Below are 19895 nucleotides of genomic sequence, written 5' to 3' on the forward strand. Positions count from 1 at the left end.
AAAAAAAATCCTTTGCAAAGATGAGCCTGGAATTGCCCATCTGGGTAAAGGAGAGCTGGATGGGGACTGTCCAGCTACCGGGATAGAGCCATGACCATGGCCATGATGAATGTAGGTTTTGTGCCAATGCATACAAAATCCACAAGAAACCCTGTGTCACGTGGAAAAACTAATCCTCAGAAAATTAGTTTGTGCTATAAAATATCATTTAGGCTACCAGAGAGTGCGATCCTTGGGTGTGGACCCTCTCCTTCCAAACAAGCAAAGCAGCTTTAAGATTTACACAACTGAGCTCAATGGAAGAGTGCAGGTCTAGCATGTATGAGGCTCTGGGATGGATCCCCTGCACCACCAAAATATAAGTAAAAAAAAAAAAAATAAAATAAAATAAAAATCACACTACTGAGAAGCTTTAGTTTCCAAAATGCTTTGTCAGCTAACCTGAAAAGCATCTCCCCCGACCTAGCTACCTTTTGTTCCCAGTGAAAACAGACCCACAGAATCCATTTCCCTTCTCTTCTTGCCTTATACCTGCCCCCCCACCCCTCCGGCCACAAATGCATGGACTGTTTTTCCCTGTCCTACACATTTTATATAAGTTCTTACCAACTACATGTTGCTAGGATATGTGAAGAGGAAAAATTATTCTGCGATCTCTCTAATCTGAGGTTTGAAGTACAGTGAAGAAGGAAAGACAGACACCCAGGATCTTCCTGATACCCTCCCCCCATTTTTTGACATTTACTCTTGGAGGGGGCGGGGCGTGTAAATGTGACGTCATCGTTCATGCCAGCATTTTCTTAAACTTAAGGCAATAAATACTAGAAGTTCCCATGGGAAAGTCTGATGGCAACACCTTTAAGAGAGTTGCTCTCTAATGCAGGCTAGTGAACGAAAACAAGCCACTTCACGGTTTTGGCAGCAGGACCAGGGGCCTTCCGTGAGATTTTGCAGAGATGGGAACTGGCCACAGCCCAGGAGCTGAATTCCTCGTGCTGCCTCACCCCTCGACAGTGGGTTACTTCCCCTGACCTGATGCCCGAAAGGTCTGTCCACAGGGGCTGCTGTGTGGGGGTCCAGACTGGACGTTATTGAAGGTCAGACTTAGCCCATCTCCTGGTCACCTCTCCTGACTGTAATTTCTGTTTCCACCACAAGAGGCAGCAGCGGCAAAGGCAAGTCCGTCACCCACAGGCTGAGGCCAGGGGCTGGGTAGAGAGGAGCCAGGAACCTGCTATTCCTACCACTCCTGCATCCCTCCTGTTTCCCAGCCTGGGCTAAATCAAACAGGTGCTGGGACTGCTTAGCTACAGCTGATTCCACCCAGGGAATGGCTACTTGGTGTTCTGGTGAACAGATACTGCTCTCAGAAAATACCCAAGCAATTTTTAAGAGCGTGATCAACTGTGGGAATGCTTTAGGGGTATTAGAAGCAATTCCTCCACTTTGGGGAGAACAGGGAAGCAATATGCCATAGTTCTTACAAAAGTGCCTGATCTGGAAGTTCCTTCTAGCTGCAGCCTTGGGAAATTTGCCTCACTTCTCTGGGCCTCGGTTTCCTCATCAGTAACATGAAGATGATAACTCTGTTGACCTACCAGGATGTTGATGAGAAGACCAAATGATGTCATGGGTGTGGAACAATCTTGGTAAGCACGTCATGTGTGCTTAATGATACTAAGGACATTGGTGGTGCTTTATTTTTCCTGTTCAAATGATGGGTACAAATTCGAGAATGTACACAGTGAATTCTAAATAAGTTCAAAAAAGAACTGAAGGCAAAGGTTAGGAGAAGGTATAAAACAAGTTCTGATATCTGAAGGAGCTGACCCCAACGTTCCAAGCAGTCAGACACTGTGCTGCAAATTTGGTGTTGAATCAGCAAGTTTGTGAGCCTTATACTCTTGGCATCTAGTACAGTTTGTGGCACATAGTGGGAGCCTATTAAATATTTTGGAAGGAAGAGAGGAGGGAATTATGATAAAAGCAGCCATATACTCAAAACTTGCTGTGCACCATGCATGCCACTGATGGCTGACATTTTTACATAATTTAACTCTTGTTTTATTACTGCCACTTCATAGATGACATCGAGTCTCCAAAAGGTTAAGTTAGTGTTTTTTTTTTTTTTTTCCTAGCAAACAGATCCAATCCCCAACTCAGCTTTTAAACAAAAACAGCTGAGGCATTTACTCTGGTCAGTAATGAAAATTCAACATTCTTCTGCCATTGATATAACTTATAGGGTGCTTTTCATATTGATTCCTTTTATCTTTGCATTGGAGGCTAAGATAAACCTGTATGCATTTAACTTATTTCAGTCATTTAAAGAAATAAAGAACAAAAGACAAGAATCTGTGTTAAATCAGGCACAATAAGAGGAAACATTTTTAACAAAATATTATGGTAAGAGCTTCAGGTTTCTATAAATCACCCCCATTGAGTTCTGAAATCCTGAAATTACTATTGTTGTGCTATTTAATATTCTCCATCCATAATAGCTGATGAAAATGCAGAACCAAGCCAAATACAGAGTTGGAAATATTTTTAACTTAATTTGGACTCTGCATTTCTAAAAGAGAAAAAAAAATCAAAACATTCTGGGATTTAACAAATTTAACTACAAATTACAAACCAGGTCCTTTCAACAATTAGATGCCTATATAAAAAGACCGTCTCCCAAATCAAATTTCCCAGATTTTTCACTAACAAATGTCCCTGTGCTTCTTTCTTCAGAACTAGAGCCAAAATGGAAATTGGTGTGAAAATTAGCGAACATTTATGAAGAGCAGACGACAGCAGAGAAAGGGAGGAGAGAAACAGGAAGGCAACATTTGCTATTTATTTGGAATAATTAGCAAAGCAGAACCAGCTGAAGCCTGGCACCACGTACCTTGCCCAAGTGCTGCAGAGGGCTGAGTATTCAAAGGGCCAGCTAAGTGGATGGTTAGGTACAATTTCACGCCTCACTGCACAGCGAAATAAAGGGAAATATTTTTTTTCAAGTATAATTGAACTTTTGCAGCACCGATGGGCTTTCTTGTTTTGGCCCAGGGAGATTCCAGTTATTTTGAGAGCTGCACACCTTTAAGTTACAACAAGGGCTTTTTACAGACTAGGTAACATGCACGTTATATAAAGATTTTTTTCTATTATCACCAGGGAATTCACAAACGTTTCTGCATTTTAAATGTTTGCACAAATCCTGCTTTTCATCAGATGTGTGGAAATGAGTTTATTTTCTCAGAAAGCCCAAGACGACTTGGGTTGGGTTTCTCCTGCCCACTGCCCCCGCCCCCATCCCTGAGCTGATGCTATGAGGTTGGGTCTGGAAAGGAAAACTAGGAGCAATAGGGGGGAAAAGGGCAGGAAGAGAAGCAGGAATAATTATGATGATCCACATGGATTGAGCACTTACTGCATGCCCTGTATGATTCTGATTACTGTAGAGACATTCACTGGTTCATGACACTACAGGTAGAAGTTGTTAGTATCTCTGCTATGAGATTGAGGAAAATGAGGAAGGAGAAGTTAATGAACCCACTGACAGTCACACATTAAGAGGCGAGCTGGTGAGCATCATGGAGTGACTCCCCCAGACATGCTTTCCAAATGTGCACTGGCTGTGCTGGCCACCCCAGCCCCTGCCACAGTGTAAACACAGGGGGTCTGGATGGGAGCAGACGTCTGGTTTATAAACAAGCAAGAGCTCAAACATCTGGCCGTGCTTTGCAGCTGCAGACACCGTGCAGGTATGGGCCCTCTGGCCTGCCTGGTCCACATAGCATAAATATCAGGAGGCTTGCTCCTCCTTAGTCACCAGCCTGGGATGGCTGAGACCTCAGGAGAGGAACAAACCTCTCTGTGGGCTTCCTGACAGCTGGTGTGGGCAAGGATGCCAGATAGGGAGAGAAATATGACACCCACACTTCCCCCAAGTCTTTAGGAACTGCTTAGTAAATCATGGGCACCTACCACCCCCCACTGAATTTTGGTAACACATACATGAAATGTATTACTGTTGCCATTTTTAAGTATACCATTCTGTGGTATTATACACAAGCACACTGTTGTGCAACCATCACCAACATCCATCTCTGGAACTTTCTCATCATTCCCAAATGAAACTGTGTCCCAGTTAAACACCAACTTCGTACCCCTCATCCCCCAGCCCCTGGCAACCACCATTGTTCTACTTTCTGGCTCTATGAATTTGCCCAGTTTCAGTACTTCCTATAGAAGTAGAGTCACACAGCATCTTTTGTGAGTGGCTTATTTCCTTAGCACAATGACCTCAAGGTTCATGCAGGTCATAGCATGTGTCCATATTTCCTTCTTTGTTAGGGCTCACTAATATACCATTGTCCACCTTTTGTTTATGCATTCATCTGGTAATGATCACTTGGGTTGCTTTTATTGCGTTTAGACACAATAAATATCTTTCCCCTAGCGTAATACACAATTACAGTCACATTGTATTTATATGGCAGTCCCTTAGGGGTTACCTATGAAGGCTATGGCTGTCACTCTGCCCTGACTGCTGGAAAGTAGGGATGCTGGTTCTGAGATATGCTAGAGCACCTCACTTTAACCTCAAGAACATGGAAACTGGATTTTTAAGGGTCAGCGCCTAAATTTTTAAATTGATGATAATCCAAATGCTTTACCACACTGGTCCAGAAGCTGATTTTGACCCTAAAATCCTCAGTGTTATATCAGTCTTACAATAATTCCTTGCAGTAGTGTTTTTTAAACAAGGAAGCAGAGTTCAGAGAATTTAAGTGAGTTGCCCACGGTCACGAAACAGTGCCTTGAATGGAAAATTTCAGCTCTAAGCTCAGTCTCTTTCCCAAATCCATCACGGCTTATGTGCAAATGCTTTGTAAATGACAACATGGGCTATGTGATTGTTAACACGAGTGAAGAGGTGGCTTTGAGCAGAACCCTAAAAAAGAGTTCCTTAGACTTAAAAGGCACATCCAAAGTCCAGCTAAGTGGGGGACATGGGTCTTATTAAGCACTCCTGACCTCCCAGTGGCAAAAGTAGAGCAGCACTTCCACCTCCGAACCCTGTACAGTGTGTACATTGAACCTATCAAAAAATGAGGGTTGGCTTTCCAGTTGTTAATCAGGGAGATGACTTCCAAGAGGGATCCCGTGGTAAGCTCTGAGGCTTACAGTTTTCAGGCTCTGGTGTTCTGGGAACAGCAGGCTGTCATTAACCCTTAGGGTGCAAAGGCCAGACATTCCTTAGCTTGACCCTGCTCCCTAAAACCCGAGATGCTGGGCTCCTCCAGGGGCAGGAAGGGGATAAATGGTGCATCTGTTTTCTCTCTCAGGAGGTCAGGAGCTCAGGCATGGGTTTAAAAGCATTCTTTACACAGCGGCAGATAACCCCTCTGACACAGGCCCTCACGTAAGCCCGTTGTGCAGGTCCTGGGGCCCTCCTGAGGAGGCAGACCCTTGGCACCCACAGAAAGGTAGGACCACTGCCAGGATTTGCAAAAGAAGAAGGCTCTCTATGACATTGGTATGGTTTCTGGTCCCCTCTAGATTATTCTAGAATGTTCTGAGCCCTTTGTAGATCCCTGCCCCTGTGGGGATTGGGATGGGGCAATATGATAGCTCTGAATACTGAAAACAGTAGATTATCTAGTCTGTTAGAAGGAGGGATCGGACTGTCGGAAGCAGGGAGATTTGGGATAGTAAATTTTAAGCAGTGACTGACAGGAGAGCACGGTGATGACCAGCTGTCTTCCTGTGCAGCTTCCTGTTCAACTCCCGAGCTCGGGTCTGAGCCTCTGCAGAGCACACTTGGGAGAACAATGCACAGCAAAGCCTTTGCCCTTCCGGGAGGTGCCTCCACTTCCGAGTCATTTTGTTTATATGACCCCATTCCTTCAGCGTCCTCTCTGCCTCCTCTCATTCCTGAATGACATTTTGGTGAATGACCCCCATGAATCCCAATTTGAGAGACCCTGGACTCCTTCCTAAGCTATGGATCTCAGAGCATCTTAATCCAGAGTCACCCACCATCATCAACAGTCCCAAGAGCCTTCCAACCTCCTCCCTCTGCTTGGCCTCTGTTTTAGATAATTTTTGTGTTGCAGCAATCAAAAGAACTGACAAGAAAACTTAAGGGGAGGAATATTTATTTTGGCTCATGGTTTTAGAGGTTTAGTCCACTGTCAGCTGACTCCATAACTCTGGGCCCCAGGTGAGGCAGAACATCATGGCGGAAGGTTATGGCAGAGGAAAGTCGCTCAGGACATGGCAATTATAGAAAGCAGAAAGAGTTCCATTTACCAAGGACAAATTATAAAGCATAATTCACACCCCCAGTGACCTACTTCCTCCAACCATACCCTCCCTGCCTATAGCTACTGCCCAGCTAATACATACTAGTGGATTTAGCCACCGATTAGTTTATACCTCTGAAAATTTTTGACTTATCCCACATAGAGTTTTTGGGGGACACCTCATTTCTAAGCCATAGCATTTGTTTCTGAATCTTTAAAATGGGAACATTAATAGCACTCATAGGGTTGTATATTAGTTGGTTTCCTGCTGCTACAATGAAATACCTGAGGCTGGATACTTTATAAAGAAAAGATCCTTATTTAACCCACAAGTTCTGGAGGTCCAAGAGCATGGAGCCATCATCAGTTCAGGTCTGGTGAGGACCTTATGGTAATGGTATCATAAAGGTGAATGGAGTGTAACAATGGCAAGAGAAGAGGTAATAATGTAGAGAGACAGGGAGCCATAGAGTGGGGAGGGGCTCTTTTATAACTGCTCACTCTTGAGAGATCTAACTTAAAGTCCCAGGAGAATTTTAATCCCTTCCAAGGAGAGTACTTCCAATGACCTAACCACCTCCCCCATAGGCCCACCTTTTAAAGGTACCCTACTACCTTTCAGCACTGCCACATTCAGGACTGAGTTGCCAACACAGGTATCCTTGAAGAACACACTCAAACCTTTCCAAACACAGCAGGCTATAAGAATTAGATGAGCTGATATGTCTGCAGTGCTTAGGACGGGACTTGTCAGCCACTGATCATAGTGGGACTAGCACTTGACATCGTAGCTTGTTTTTCAAAGCTTAACTTGGTTTTATTTTTTCCTTGAGCTGTCATAAAAGAGAGAGCCAACCTTTCTTCATTGATCATTCTAAGTTTTCTAAGCTAGTGCTTTCAAACATAGCTGCAGAAAATTGAGGCTTGGGCACCCCTATCTTAGTACCTTCTGGTAGACAGAGGGTGCAGGATGACTCAGAATCCTAAACCCCAGCCCTGGGCATCAGAAGCCCCATATTCTGGGTCTCACCAGTCCTTGGGCCAAGTGTAAGGTTGTTTCCTGGGTCGCTGCTACAGGAGGTGATGGCCCTACACCTTTGCCCTTTGGCCACACTGAAAAGCATCCAAGCCATGGTCAGAGTCCATGTGGAGTTGAGCGTATGTCTTTATGGGATCCATAACATTTCCTGTTCAACTGAGAGGGGCTGTCAGAGCAGTTCTTACCCAACCAGGCTGGGCCGGACAGAGGGACAGCCATGTGTGAGGGTCAACTTGTTACATGGAAGGCTGAGTAGATAGAATAGATAGAGGAATCAGAAGATGTCAGATTGTGTCCCTAATCTATCTGTGTGACTGTCCGACAAAGTAGAGCCTCAGTTTCACCACATGTAAACGGGGATAACAGTCCCTAGTTTTGGAGATTTGTTTTGATAAATAAGTAAAATAATATATACATAGTATGTTAGTCAGATTTCCATCACTGTGACAAAATACGTGAGATAAACAATTTACAAGGAGGAAAGGTTTATTTGGACTCCAGGTTTCATTCCATAGTCATGTCAGCCAGCTCCACTGTTTTGGGGCCTGTCGCAAGGCAGAACATCATGGCGGGACGCGCAGGGTGGAGCAAAGCTGATCACCTCTTGGTGGCTAGAATGCAAAAAGAGAAAAAGGGGCCAGGACTCCCAATCCCTTTCAAAGGCACACAGCCAGTGCCTCAACTTCTTTCTAGTAGGCCCCACTTGCTAAAGGTTTTACCACCTCCCAAGAACACCACAGACTGGGGACAAAGCCCTTAACACATGGGATCAAATTTATAACAGACAGGATTTATTTTGAAGAATAAGTAAAATTACATGTATGCATAAATGTATTGTGAAGTGTCAGATGATGGTAAATGTGAGAACATATATATATGCACGTGTGTGTGTGTGTGTGTGTGTGTGTGAGACATAAAATGCAAAGGCAGCAGGCACTACTGTTACTACTGTTGTTACAAGTTTAGGTTGCATGAACCCATAAAACAGTTGTGTTGAGACATGTGGCCTAAATTCATCCTGTGTTGGAGTTCCGTATTTTGTACCACCTCACCTTCAGAGGGAGCTTGCCCATTGATCCTTTTCTGAATCCACATTTTCAGAGGCACAAATAGAAACTTTTGCTGCTTGGACCAAGGAGGTCTGAGGAGAGAGAGACCTCTGATGCCTAGACAAGTTGGCCTGGTCTTTTAGAAGTGCGTGGGCCTTGCCATTCCCTGCCCTTGAGGCGACCCTTCTGCCCCTCTGAGCCAGCAACCTCCATGTTTCAAACACTCCCAGATGTCTGCTCTGGGCTTACTCTTGGCTGAGGGTTGGGGACCCAGGGTGCCCGCCCCCCCAACCCCCATTGCCTGCCTTAGGGAATGTTCTTTAGAAATACAAAGAGGCAATTTCCATAAAGGGTGACACCTGATGTGCACTTTGGTGCTATTTGGTTGTCCAGTTGGAGGAGTAGGGTATCAGAGAGGAGCTCAAATTTGCCAAGGGAGTGAAAAATGCACAGGAATTCTCTAGGTCTATCAAACGCTACACCCCACTGAGCCCCTCCTTTGTGGTTCCTGCCAGAGCCACACACCTCTTCTCTTATTATTGACTTAATATTATTCTTTAAATTGACCCATGTTTTTTTACTTAAAGTCATTTTTAAAAGTAAACGTTACATACTCTGGTAAATAGAAAACCAGTTTCACTTACCCAAAATAGAAAGAAACTCTAAAAATAAATACAAGGAAGGGAAGTTATTAAATTATAACCAGATACTGCAGCGTGTTGGAGGCTTGGAGTCTGAGGCTGGCTCTCTCTCTGTGTGTTAAAAAAGGGTGGGGGGAGGGGATGAGCAGGCGCTAGAGACAATTACGGACACACTAGCATCAGCACGAGATCTTCTCTTCCACATCATTGCAGAAGAACTGGAAGGGGGTCAACTTCATTTCATGTCCCAGCTGTGCATCATGTATGAACTTTCCCTGGGGGGCACGCCCCTCATTTGGGAGAAGTTGCCAGAGCTGGAAAGATTCCCAGTGCCAGAGAGAGATCAAGGGCTTTGAGGTGTGATTGTGGGTTCGTGGAGGAGGTGGAAGGTAATGAACTGAGCTCCAGGTGTGAAGAGGAACAGGGATGATGGTGAATGAAAGAATATCAACCATAACTTCAGCCCACACTTCCTGAAGGGTCTTCCCCAGGTCCAGGCACCACCTGCAGGAACATTGTTTAATTTTCACTGTGTCTCAAGAGGGAGCTGCCTCTTGAGACTACCCCCAAAACACAGTATTTGCACACAATCCTAAATCAGCCCACACCTTGCTCAAACCTAGGCTTCCCTGCCCCTTAACTCTGGAGCCTGGACCACAGGAGTGTGGGCCTGGGATGTGCCTGCAGGCAGCCAGGCACAGAGCCTGTTCATCCTCCCAGATCTTCCCAGCATCCTGGGGGCTAGGCAGACACAGGACCCTGGGCTTGTGAGGTGGCTCAGAGACAAGAGTTCTATCTGAGGTCCTGAAGTCTGTGGTTCCTCTCCATTGTGTGTCCTATGTTTAATTTATAAATTCCAAACTTCTTAAAATTAAAAAATTATTATGGTAAATTATACATGATATTGATCATCTTAGTCATTTTTAGTTTTTGCAGTGCTACGGATAGACCCCAGAGCCTCATGCATGCTAGGCAAAGTGTTCAAACACTGAGCTACTCCCCCAACCCCATCTTAATGATTTTTAATCTGCTTATTCAATGGTATTAAGTACATTCACACTGTGTGTCACCGTCACCAGGTCCCACTTCCAGAACTGTTTCAACTTCCCAAGCTGGTACTGTCCCCATTAAACACTAACTCCTACAGACCCTGGAAACCATCATTCCTTCTGTCCCAATTTGACTATTCTGGGCACTTCATATAAATAGAACCATATAGTATTTGTCATTTTGTGACTGGTTTGTTTACTTAGTAAAATGTCCTCAAGGTTCATCCATGTAATAGCATATGTCAGAATTTCTTTCCTTATTTTTTCCCCTCTTTGAGATGGGATCTCATTATGTTGCTCAGGCTGGCTTCAAACCTCTGGGGTTAAGTGATTCTCCTACCTCAGCTTCCTAAGTAGCTGGGCCCATAGCCCCATGCCATTGTGTGACCTTCTGAATAATATTTTGCTTGCATGCATAGACCATAATTAGTTTATGCATTCATCTGTTGATGGACACTTGAGTGGCTTCCAACTTTTGGCTCTTGTGAATAATGCTGCTATGAATATGTACAAAAATCGATTTGAGGGGCTGGGAATGTGGCTCAAGCGGTAGCGCACTTGCCTGGCATGTGTGCGGCCCGGGTTCAATCCTCAGCACCACATACAAACAAAGATGTTGTGTCCGCTGAAAACTAAAAAATAAATATTAAAAATTCTCTCTCTCTCTCTCTCTCTCTCTCTTTCTCTCTCTCTCTCTCAAAAAAAAAAAATCAATTTGAGTTTTTACTTTCAATTCTTTTGGCATATGCCTAGGGGTGGATAAGTTCCCAACTTTAAACATAATTAGAAGGACCTCATTACCTGTGGGACACTGCCCAATGAATAAGCTCCCTCTGTTCATCTCCTACCCATCCCTCCTTGGTTCCAGCCTAGTTTGCCTGAACAGCATTCTTATCTTCACCCTGAGATACAGTTGTCCCTTGCCATCTGTGGGATTGATTCCAGGACCCCCCTCAGAGACCAAAATCTAAGAATGCTCAAATCCTTTATGTAAAATGGCCTAGTATTTGCGTATAACCTACACATACCCTCCTGTATATGTTAGATAATCTCTGTATTAGTTATAATACCTAATACAATGTAAGTGCTATGTGAATGGATGTTACACTGTATTGTCTTTGTGAAAAATGCCAAGAAAAAAAGTCTGTACATGTTTCATATGGATGCAATTTTTTCTCTAAATATTTTCAATCTGTGGTTGGTTGAACCTGCACATTAGGACCCTGCAGATATGAACAGCCAACTGTGTTGTTTTTATAAGCCCTACCACATTGTACAAAGGACTATAATACATATGTGTTCAACCCAAATTCTGAAAGTGTATCAGTTCCAGGAATAAGTGTGAGATGAAAAGGAGGAGACGGGCATCTCACCCGTGGCCCTAGGGAAAGTCCCCAGCCACGCACCGTTGGGTGAGCCCAGTGCAAGGCAGGCAGCTGAGACCTGGCCTTATATCTGTCAGTATTACTGACAGAGCCTAGGGTAGTTCTGCCATCTGCTCCTTTCTTCAGAAAGCCCCTGCCCTGTCAGCAGAACCATCAAACTGACCATCTCCCAGGCAAGCTGCTTGCAGCTGTTGATAACCAGAATCAGTCTTGGGAAGGAGATGGGGCGCTCCTCCCTGAGAGTCCTAATGGCCACGCAGGGATGGGCTGCAGAAACATCTCCAGTGATTCAGCTAAGCAGCCCACTGTGCAGAGGCCTAAAGGGAAATTTCATCACGCTAACATGGTTTTATTTTTATTTTTCTTAGGCATCTCTTCTCACTCGTCTTTTATTCTCATCATCATAATATGGTCCATTCGTTTTTAAACGTTTCCACCCCATTTATCTAACAGTGCAAGTGATCACTACAGCCAACTAAATCAGTCCATTTAAATTCCAAGTACTTCATTCTCTCCACATCCAGGGCATGCAGACATCTGCCAGACAAACACAGAGCAGCTGTAGATCAAACTCATAAGTTAATGGAAAGTCCTGGTTGATCAACATCTGGTTCAGCCCTTCCTCAAGGGTCCTCCTTAGGCCTGTAGCTTGCTTTGAGCTGACCATCCAGGGTTTGCACCTTCCTCCTCTGGTGAGGTTACCATGAGGTCTTCATTTCATCTGGCTTCACATTCCCTGACCCTGTGTCCTATTAGCCAGGAGCTAGTATCTTCAAGCAAACACAGTACCTATCAACTGAGCAGCCTGGGCTCCTATGATTACAGACCCCTGCAAGCCCAGGCCACAAATTAGAACTGTCTTCCTTGCTCTAAGGACTGCCTAGAATGGTCCAAAATTCTGTGAAGCAGGTAGTATGCCAAGGTTGTAAAGATGTCCAATTCCCCACCCAAAGCTGAAGTCCACCTTCAATCCAGAAGCCACAGCAAACAGCCAATACTGAGCAGCAGATCAGGATACAAAGATGCAGAAGGTACAAATCTGAGCTCCTTAACAGGCCAAAGGGAGAGACAGAAAACAGACAGAATGTGAGACAGAAAAGTGGATGGAAACCAGAATGTGAATCAAAGGTAAGGCCATTGGGGGAAATGCCTGGCTTTTGGTACCCAAGCATCTTGCTTGACTGGAAACCCAGAAATAAATCCAGGGTTCCTGGAGAGCTGCTTGCCCAGAAGCATCTGGACTCACACGGAAAACAGTGGCTTTCTACATTTGGATTTGGATGCCTCTGTCCCATGTAGCCAGCCTCCGGGGCCCCACTCTGAAAATCATACTGGGAAAAGCCTGTCTGAAGTCTGCAGTGATTGCTGGGAGCCTTCAGAAGCCCCAGAGTTGAGCTGTCACCTATTCAACACCTTGGGCCTTGGTGGCCAGGGAGAGATTGTGGTCCTAGGTCTGGCTGATTTCTAAAGGCAGCAAATGGCTTGCCTTCAAACATGCCTTTTGTATGCAACCCAACCAATCCAAATCCCACACTCCAAATCAATAGTTCTCCTGCCCTAAATCACTACAAAGATAGGCACCAAACAACTAGGGACCAATCTGTAGCCCAAAACCTGCAAGAATTACTTAACTCTGCAATCCTAAACTTGCTCAGCTTGCCTTCCCTGCCCTGCCCCTTCCTTCCCCGGAAAACCACCAGGAAAAAACTCTGGCCCTTGCTCTCTGCCATGTCTTCCTCTCTTGACCCCCCTGGTGCTTCCACATGTGGCCCGGCTTTTCTTTCGAGGTGGTTTTCTCCACATCTGTCATCCTTTTTTTTTTCCCCCAGTTGAATATTTTATTTCAAAATTCAGCCTCTGATGTCATAATTACGAAATATTTAAAATCAACATTTTATAAGGATACTGCCACATTAAAAAAAAAAACTTGTTGGTTTCTACAGATTTATAGATACCATGTTTGTTTTATATGGACTTTGAGAATGGAATGAATTGAAATGAATTGAAATTTCTTTCTTAGTTCATATCTTTTTATCTTCCTACTATCTGTCTTTGGCAGCTCTTGAATAAATTCTACCTTTTTGGGATATTTGTAAGGTTCTATAGTTTGTTTCTTTTTTTTTTTTTTTTTTTTTTACATGCTCCATAATCTCATTTTTCAGTTGTTCTTGATCATGTGACTTGTAATCAGGGTTCAAAACAATAATAGTCTTTACTACATCAGGGCTGCTGACAACAGCTGACTCTGAAAGGAAGGGTGCTCCATCAAGGCACTTTCTACCTCAAATGGCCCAATCCAGTAAACAGAGGATAATATAATGTCATCTGATCTTGCAACAAACCAGAAATAGCCATCTTTCTCCCTACACCCTCTGTCACCTGTGACATAGAAGTTGCCTTGTAGAGTTGAAGCTATTTTTGAGGAATTATCTACATAATGAGTAAAGGCAAAATGGTCAGTTAGGTAGAAGAACTTGGATTCCAATATCTCCTTGTTCCGGAGGCAGAATATTGCTATTTTCATCTAAAATCTTAACATCAAAAGCAGGAGAAGGTTTTCCCACTGAGCCAGGCTTATTTTTTCATTCTCTTAAATTTCCACAGATTAGCATTGTTTCTGTCTGTATCCCTTCATAGACATCCAGGCTGGTCCTATTTCTCCATTGTTTTATCATTTCTGGAATGACTAGCGCCCTAGCACTCATGCACTGCTTTAAGCTTTGAATTTATAGCTGCATGTATCATTCTGTATAAGCATTTGGTATTCAGTTGGTGCTGAACAGAAAATAGTGATGGGAAACTTGGAGAGTGTTTGTAAGATGGACATTGACCCAAAATGGGCAAATGGTGTGCAGATATGCATGTTCCTTGGATCCTTGGAAAAGCGAAACTATTCCATGCAGATTTTACCCAGCTTGTGTCTAAGGTATACTACATCATATCCAAGGGTGTCAAATCCAGGCAGAATCTTCCATTTATAGATAATCCTAAACCAAAACTGCTGTGGGTGTGTGTGATCAATTTAGGAGGTCCAGTTCTTGCACTGGTAAAGTAAATGGCCATCATCTCAGGATGTTCTGTCTTCACACAGGTGTGGCTGTCACTGGCGTGTTTCATCATCTCCTTGAGGTGTTCCCAACCCTCTCTGGAGTTTAGAGACACAATTAGTTTGGAGTGGACATTTTCACATTTAGATACCATCCATTGCTGGGCCACCGTGTCATTGGTAATAATGCACTTTGCTTTTGAGACTGTAGTGTGTAGAGGAGGTCTTTCTGAGTCAGCTGAGTGGTTCCTGGGATAAGAACTGTCCCAGCAGGAGTTGGGATCAGGTTCATGTTCCTCCAAGTCAAAGAATGAACACCATGAATGCTGCTGAGGTAAGCAAGTGAGCAGGAATTTTATTAAAAAGGAAAGTGAGAGAAAGATTCAGAATCCTGGCACAGTGTGCCTGGGAGGGGCAAGAGTGCTCCACATCTGTCATTTTACCATACCTGATTAAAATAAAATACTGGGTGCATTTAAAAATAATCTCAAAGACAAAGGGAGGGCTGGTGGAGGGAAGAGTTCTCTGTCCCTGGAGAGAGAGAGAGAAAGCTGCATGCAGAAGCTATGTGAAAGGAGCTTGAGGGACATCATTTTGCATGAGGGACGTGGCTAATCCACTGTGATCTTCAGGAAGGTCAAATGAGACCCAACCATGATAAGTCTCCAGGGACCCAGATCAGGGTGGACAAGGGAGCAAGGTGGGTCTGAAGCTTCAAACTGCAGACGCCAGGCACACTTGGGCCCTATTCCAAGAAAGTGTGATTCAGTAGGTCTTGGGTGGAGCCTGGGAATTTGTCTTCACTGCTTCTCAGATATATCTGATGCATAGCCAGATATGGGTTATACATTACAAAATGTAAGGCATTGTCAATTTTAATAATATTAACAATGGCAGCAGCAATAATAGCTACCATTCACGGAGTGCTTCTGTGCCAAATGCTCGTTATGCATTATTCCTAATTCCCACAACACTGCCAGCTATGGCTTGAACATGTGCGCAACCCAAAATTCATGTGTTGGAAACTTAATCCTGAATACAATGGTGTTGAGAGGTAGGACCTTTAAGTGGTGAGTAGGTCAGGAGGGCTGTGCCCCATAAATGGATTAATTCTGTTATCACAGGATTAGTTACTGCAGAAGTGGGTTCCTTATTAAAAGGACGTGGTCAGCCTGATTTTCCTCTTTGCCATGTGTGCTGGCCCTTCCAGTATAATGTGATACGTCATGAAATGGCCTCTTCACATACTGTCACTATGCTCTTGAACTTCCTTGTCTCTAGAATCACAAGCCAAATACAACTTCTATTGCTTATCATTTACCCAGTCTGTGGTATTCTGTTGTAGAAGCAGAAAACAGATCAAGATATCCTTTAAAGGGATTATTATTTCCATTTTATAGTCAGAAAAACTGAGGCTTAGGCTGGTTATGCAATGTGCCCAAGGTCACCCAGGTTGTCAGTGAGAGAGGTGGGAAGTCCAGTCTGATCCCAAAGCCAGTACCATTACTCTTCTTATGTCAGTCATCTCTGATCAGTCTATGGGCTAATTAATGATACCTGGTATTCCATGAAAACTCATTGAGCAGGACTCTTAGGGCTCTTACACAGACCTCCAGCATCCTCTGGGGTTTGTTTATGGTTGCTTAAAAACAAGCAATTTGCCGACTGTAGTGGTGCAAACCTGTATTCCCAGCAATTCAGGAGGTTAAGGCAGGAGAATCATGAGTTTAAAGCCAGCCTCAGCAACTTAGTGAGACCCTGTCTCAAAATTAAAAATTGAAAAATAGGGGGCAGGAATGTGGCTCAGTGGTTATGCACCCCCTGGGCTCAAAGCTGAGTACCCAAAACAAACAAACAAAAAACCAAGCACTTTGAGAACCTTGGGATAAAGATGCTGAGCAATCATATCAGATTATTAGTTTTGCATTCAAATGAGTTTATTTCTCTTAATAAGATCTAACTATTTTTATTCCCTGCAACCTCATGAAACAGTGTTCAGCACTAGTGTCTACACACAGCCCCCATCTTACCCCCTGCAAAAGGAAAGCAGAGTTCAGTAAGAGGCTTGAGGTCATTCTCAGTCAGGAAAATGAACTTACTTTGAAAAAATTCTTTAGAACAAGAGCTCTTAACCTGGCTACAGGAAATTCTCAAAACACATGAGATTTTACATGAATAGGCACTTCTGTCTGTGCCCTGAGCTTTAATCAGGGTCTCAAAGGAGCCCCAGAGAGCCAGAATCTTGACTCAATTTCTTTCATAATTAACTTTAAGGGTTCCCCTGCCTAATTCTTCTTTCCTTGTTTTCAGTGAAACTAGAACTTGTTCCCAAAACAGGCATCCAGTAAAATGGAGTTCACAAATATGTTATGGTAATACAATAGTAGGCTACATAATATAAATCTAAATGTTCCATTCCTTTATCATATTCATAACTAAATAATTATTTTATTGAAGTTCAATGCTTCCCTCCTTCCTGAAATCTTGGCATCTTCTGAGATGTAAAAATAAAAAATTTAGGGATGGGGTTGTAGCTCAGTGGTAGATTGCTTGACAAGCAAGCATCAAACCCTGAGTTTGACCATCAGCACTGCAGAAAATAAAATAAAGAAAAAATAAAAATTCATATTGAAATAGTCAACCTGTTCTACTTCTTTCTTAATCCTTCTAACTGCAGGGGAATGTGGCTTACTGCAGAGTAATTATATTATGGACATGATTTTACTAAATAAATATTAATCAAGGTTGGGGATATAGTTCAGTGGTAGAGTGTTTGTCTAGCTGGATTCCATCCTAGTACCACATGCACCAATTGATAAATAAGTAAATATTTATCAATTCACATATCACATTTTTAGTAAGTCCGGTTCCCAGCACTGATTTAGGTACAGGAGATTCCAGTGCAAACAAACCAATAAAGAAGCCAGTTGTTCTCAAGAAACTTGCATTTCAATGGGGGAATATAGATTATAAACCATAAATCATGAATTAGAGAATGAGAGAGAGAGAGAGAGAGAGAGAGAGAGAGATGGGGGGGGGGGAGGTAGTAATAAACATGTATTAGTTCCCTGTGGCTGCTATAACAAAACCCCACGAATCTGGTGGCTTAAAACAGCAGAAGTTTATTTCACTATTCTAGAGGCCAAACGACTAACATCAAGGCATTGGCAGGGCTACGTTCCCTCTAAAAGCACTAAAGGAGGATTCTTGCTCACCTCTCTCTTAGCTTCTGGTGGTTGCCAGCAATCCTTGACTTGTAGACTCACCAATTTCATTTCTTCCTGAGTCATCACATGGCATTTTCCCTGGGTCTGCCTCTGTGTCTAAATTCCCTCATCTTATGTGAACACCAATCACTGGGTTAGGATCCACCCTAATCCAGTGAGAATTTTCTTAATTGATTATATCTAGAAAGACTCTATTTCCAATAAGAACACCTTTCTATGCAGCAGGAAGTTAAGGCTTCCCATATGTATTTTGTGGGGGACACAACATAACCCTAACAAGTAAAGAAATTTAAGTAGCTACAAGGGAGACAGAGTGACAAATGCTAGCATGACCAGCCAGTTTCCTTGGAGGAGATGCCACTGGAGCAGAAACCTAAATGAAGAGAAGGAATAAGCCATGAGGACATCTAGGTGAAGGAATTTGAGGCAGAGACATCCAATTAAGCCCTGCCTGCATGTTTGACTCTCAGAAACCACAAAATGATAAATGTTGTTTGAACCATTAGTTCTGGGATAATTTGTTGGGAGCTGTCAATAACACACAGTTACCCTGTATTGACCATGTCTTTGTATTTGATTACTACTGATGTATAACAAATTACCTCTAATTTGGCAGCTTAAAACTTCTTTCCTTCCTTCCTTCCTTCCTTCCTTCCTTCCTTCCTTCCTTCCTTCTTTCTTTCTTTCTTTCTTTCTTTCTTTCTTTCTTTTTTCTGTATTTGTTTATTTATTTATTTAGTGATCCTGGGGATGGAAACCAGGGCCTTGCACACACTAGGCAAGTGCTCTACCCCTGGGTTTCATCCCAGTCCCAGCAGCTTAAAACTTTAGGTCAAAACTCTGCATCTTCTGTTCAGGGTCTCACAAGGTTGTATCATGGTGGTGGCACGATGTGTTCCTTTTAGGGACTCAGGGGGGGCTTTTACAAGCTCACATAGCTGTTGGCAGAATTTAAGTCCTTGCAGTTGAAAGAAAGAGGCCTTCCTGTTCTTATTAGTGAATGGCCAGGAACTCCTCTTAGCTCCTGGAGGCTGTCCATAGTTCCTGGCCACGTGGCCCCCTGTAAAGGCTCTCACTCTGTAAATCTCTCTGATTTCATCTCTTTCTCATTCTAGATTCATGTTGATAGGACCCATGAGATTAGGTCAGGCACACCTGGGTAATCTCCCTTTTCAATACTGACAATCATATTTTATTATAGAAGATACACATGGACAGCCAGATGAAGAGGCACATAAGGATCTTCAGTAGAGGAACCTGTCCCCATGGAGTTAAACTCATCACCCTCCCACCCTCCCTGAGGATTTAGCAGTAGGTCACCCAAACCTCATCATTTACAGTTTTTGCTGAGGTTTCATTGTATAGGCATGATTGATACGATGACTGGCCACTGGTGACTAAATTTTATCTCCAGCACCTCTCCATCCCGAGAAGCCAGGGGCTGAAGCAGAGCGTTCTAACCCTCATGATAAATTCTCTTTGGATAAATTTAAAGGCATCTGTTTGAGTAACATTAATTATACTGGCAAAATCCTTTTTCCGTGGACACAATCGTGACAATACCCCATCATACATATTCCTAGAGGTTGCTTCTGATTCCGCCGTGCTCGCTTTTCAGACTCATGACTGGAACCATGGGCTGCGCGAGCGCGGTGCGCGCCAGTCAGCAATGCGAGGCAGGGCTGCTTTGGTGTGAATAGAGGCAGAAGTTCTTGACCCCTCTGTTCCATGCTGGTCACCACCCTGGAGATTCACGTCCCATTCCATCTCATCTTCCCTTCCATGCAGGCGTTTCAAACTCCTCTGTTATATAGATGAGAAAACTAAGGCTCAAAGGACTTTGTTGACTTCTCTAAGCTCCCAAAAGTAAAGTGAGAACCAGGATTGGAGTCCAGGGTGTCAGAAAGTAAGGACTCCAGTTCCAGTGTGATTACTTTCTGCCTGTGTCACTCCACCCCGCCTCAGCCTCACTCTGCCCATCCTTAGGGTGGGGTGGACAGAATATTCATTCTACCTCCCTCACAGGGTTGTTGTTTGGGTTCTAGAAGCCACAGTGGCTGGAACTGCATCTTCTTAACAGCAAAGAGCCATAAAAGGCTGAGGGAGCGTGGCTGTTGACATTACTTTTAAGTCTTTTTGTTTTCATTTCCTGGAAGAAAT

General features: G+C 43.6%; 1 protein-coding gene and 2 pseudogenes across 1 annotated transcript in view; 1 reads left to right on the plus strand and 2 right to left on the minus strand.

Annotated features, from left to right (window-relative positions):
* The window catches only part of Col23a1 (collagen type XXIII alpha 1 chain), a 358601-nt gene that overhangs the window by 238773 nt on the left and 99933 nt on the right, over positions 1-19895 (minus strand). The window lies entirely within an intron of this gene.
* Positions 13408-14800, minus strand: LOC143399964 (acyl-coenzyme A synthetase ACSM3, mitochondrial pseudogene; annotated as a pseudogene).
* Positions 14828-19895, plus strand: part of LOC143399965 (eukaryotic translation initiation factor 1 pseudogene) — a 73444-nt pseudogene continuing 68376 nt past the window's right edge.

The sequence above is a fragment of the Callospermophilus lateralis genome, chromosome 5, assembly GCF_048772815.1.
Source record: "Callospermophilus lateralis isolate mCalLat2 chromosome 5, mCalLat2.hap1, whole genome shotgun sequence".
Taxonomy (NCBI): Eukaryota; Metazoa; Chordata; class Mammalia; order Rodentia; family Sciuridae; genus Callospermophilus; species Callospermophilus lateralis.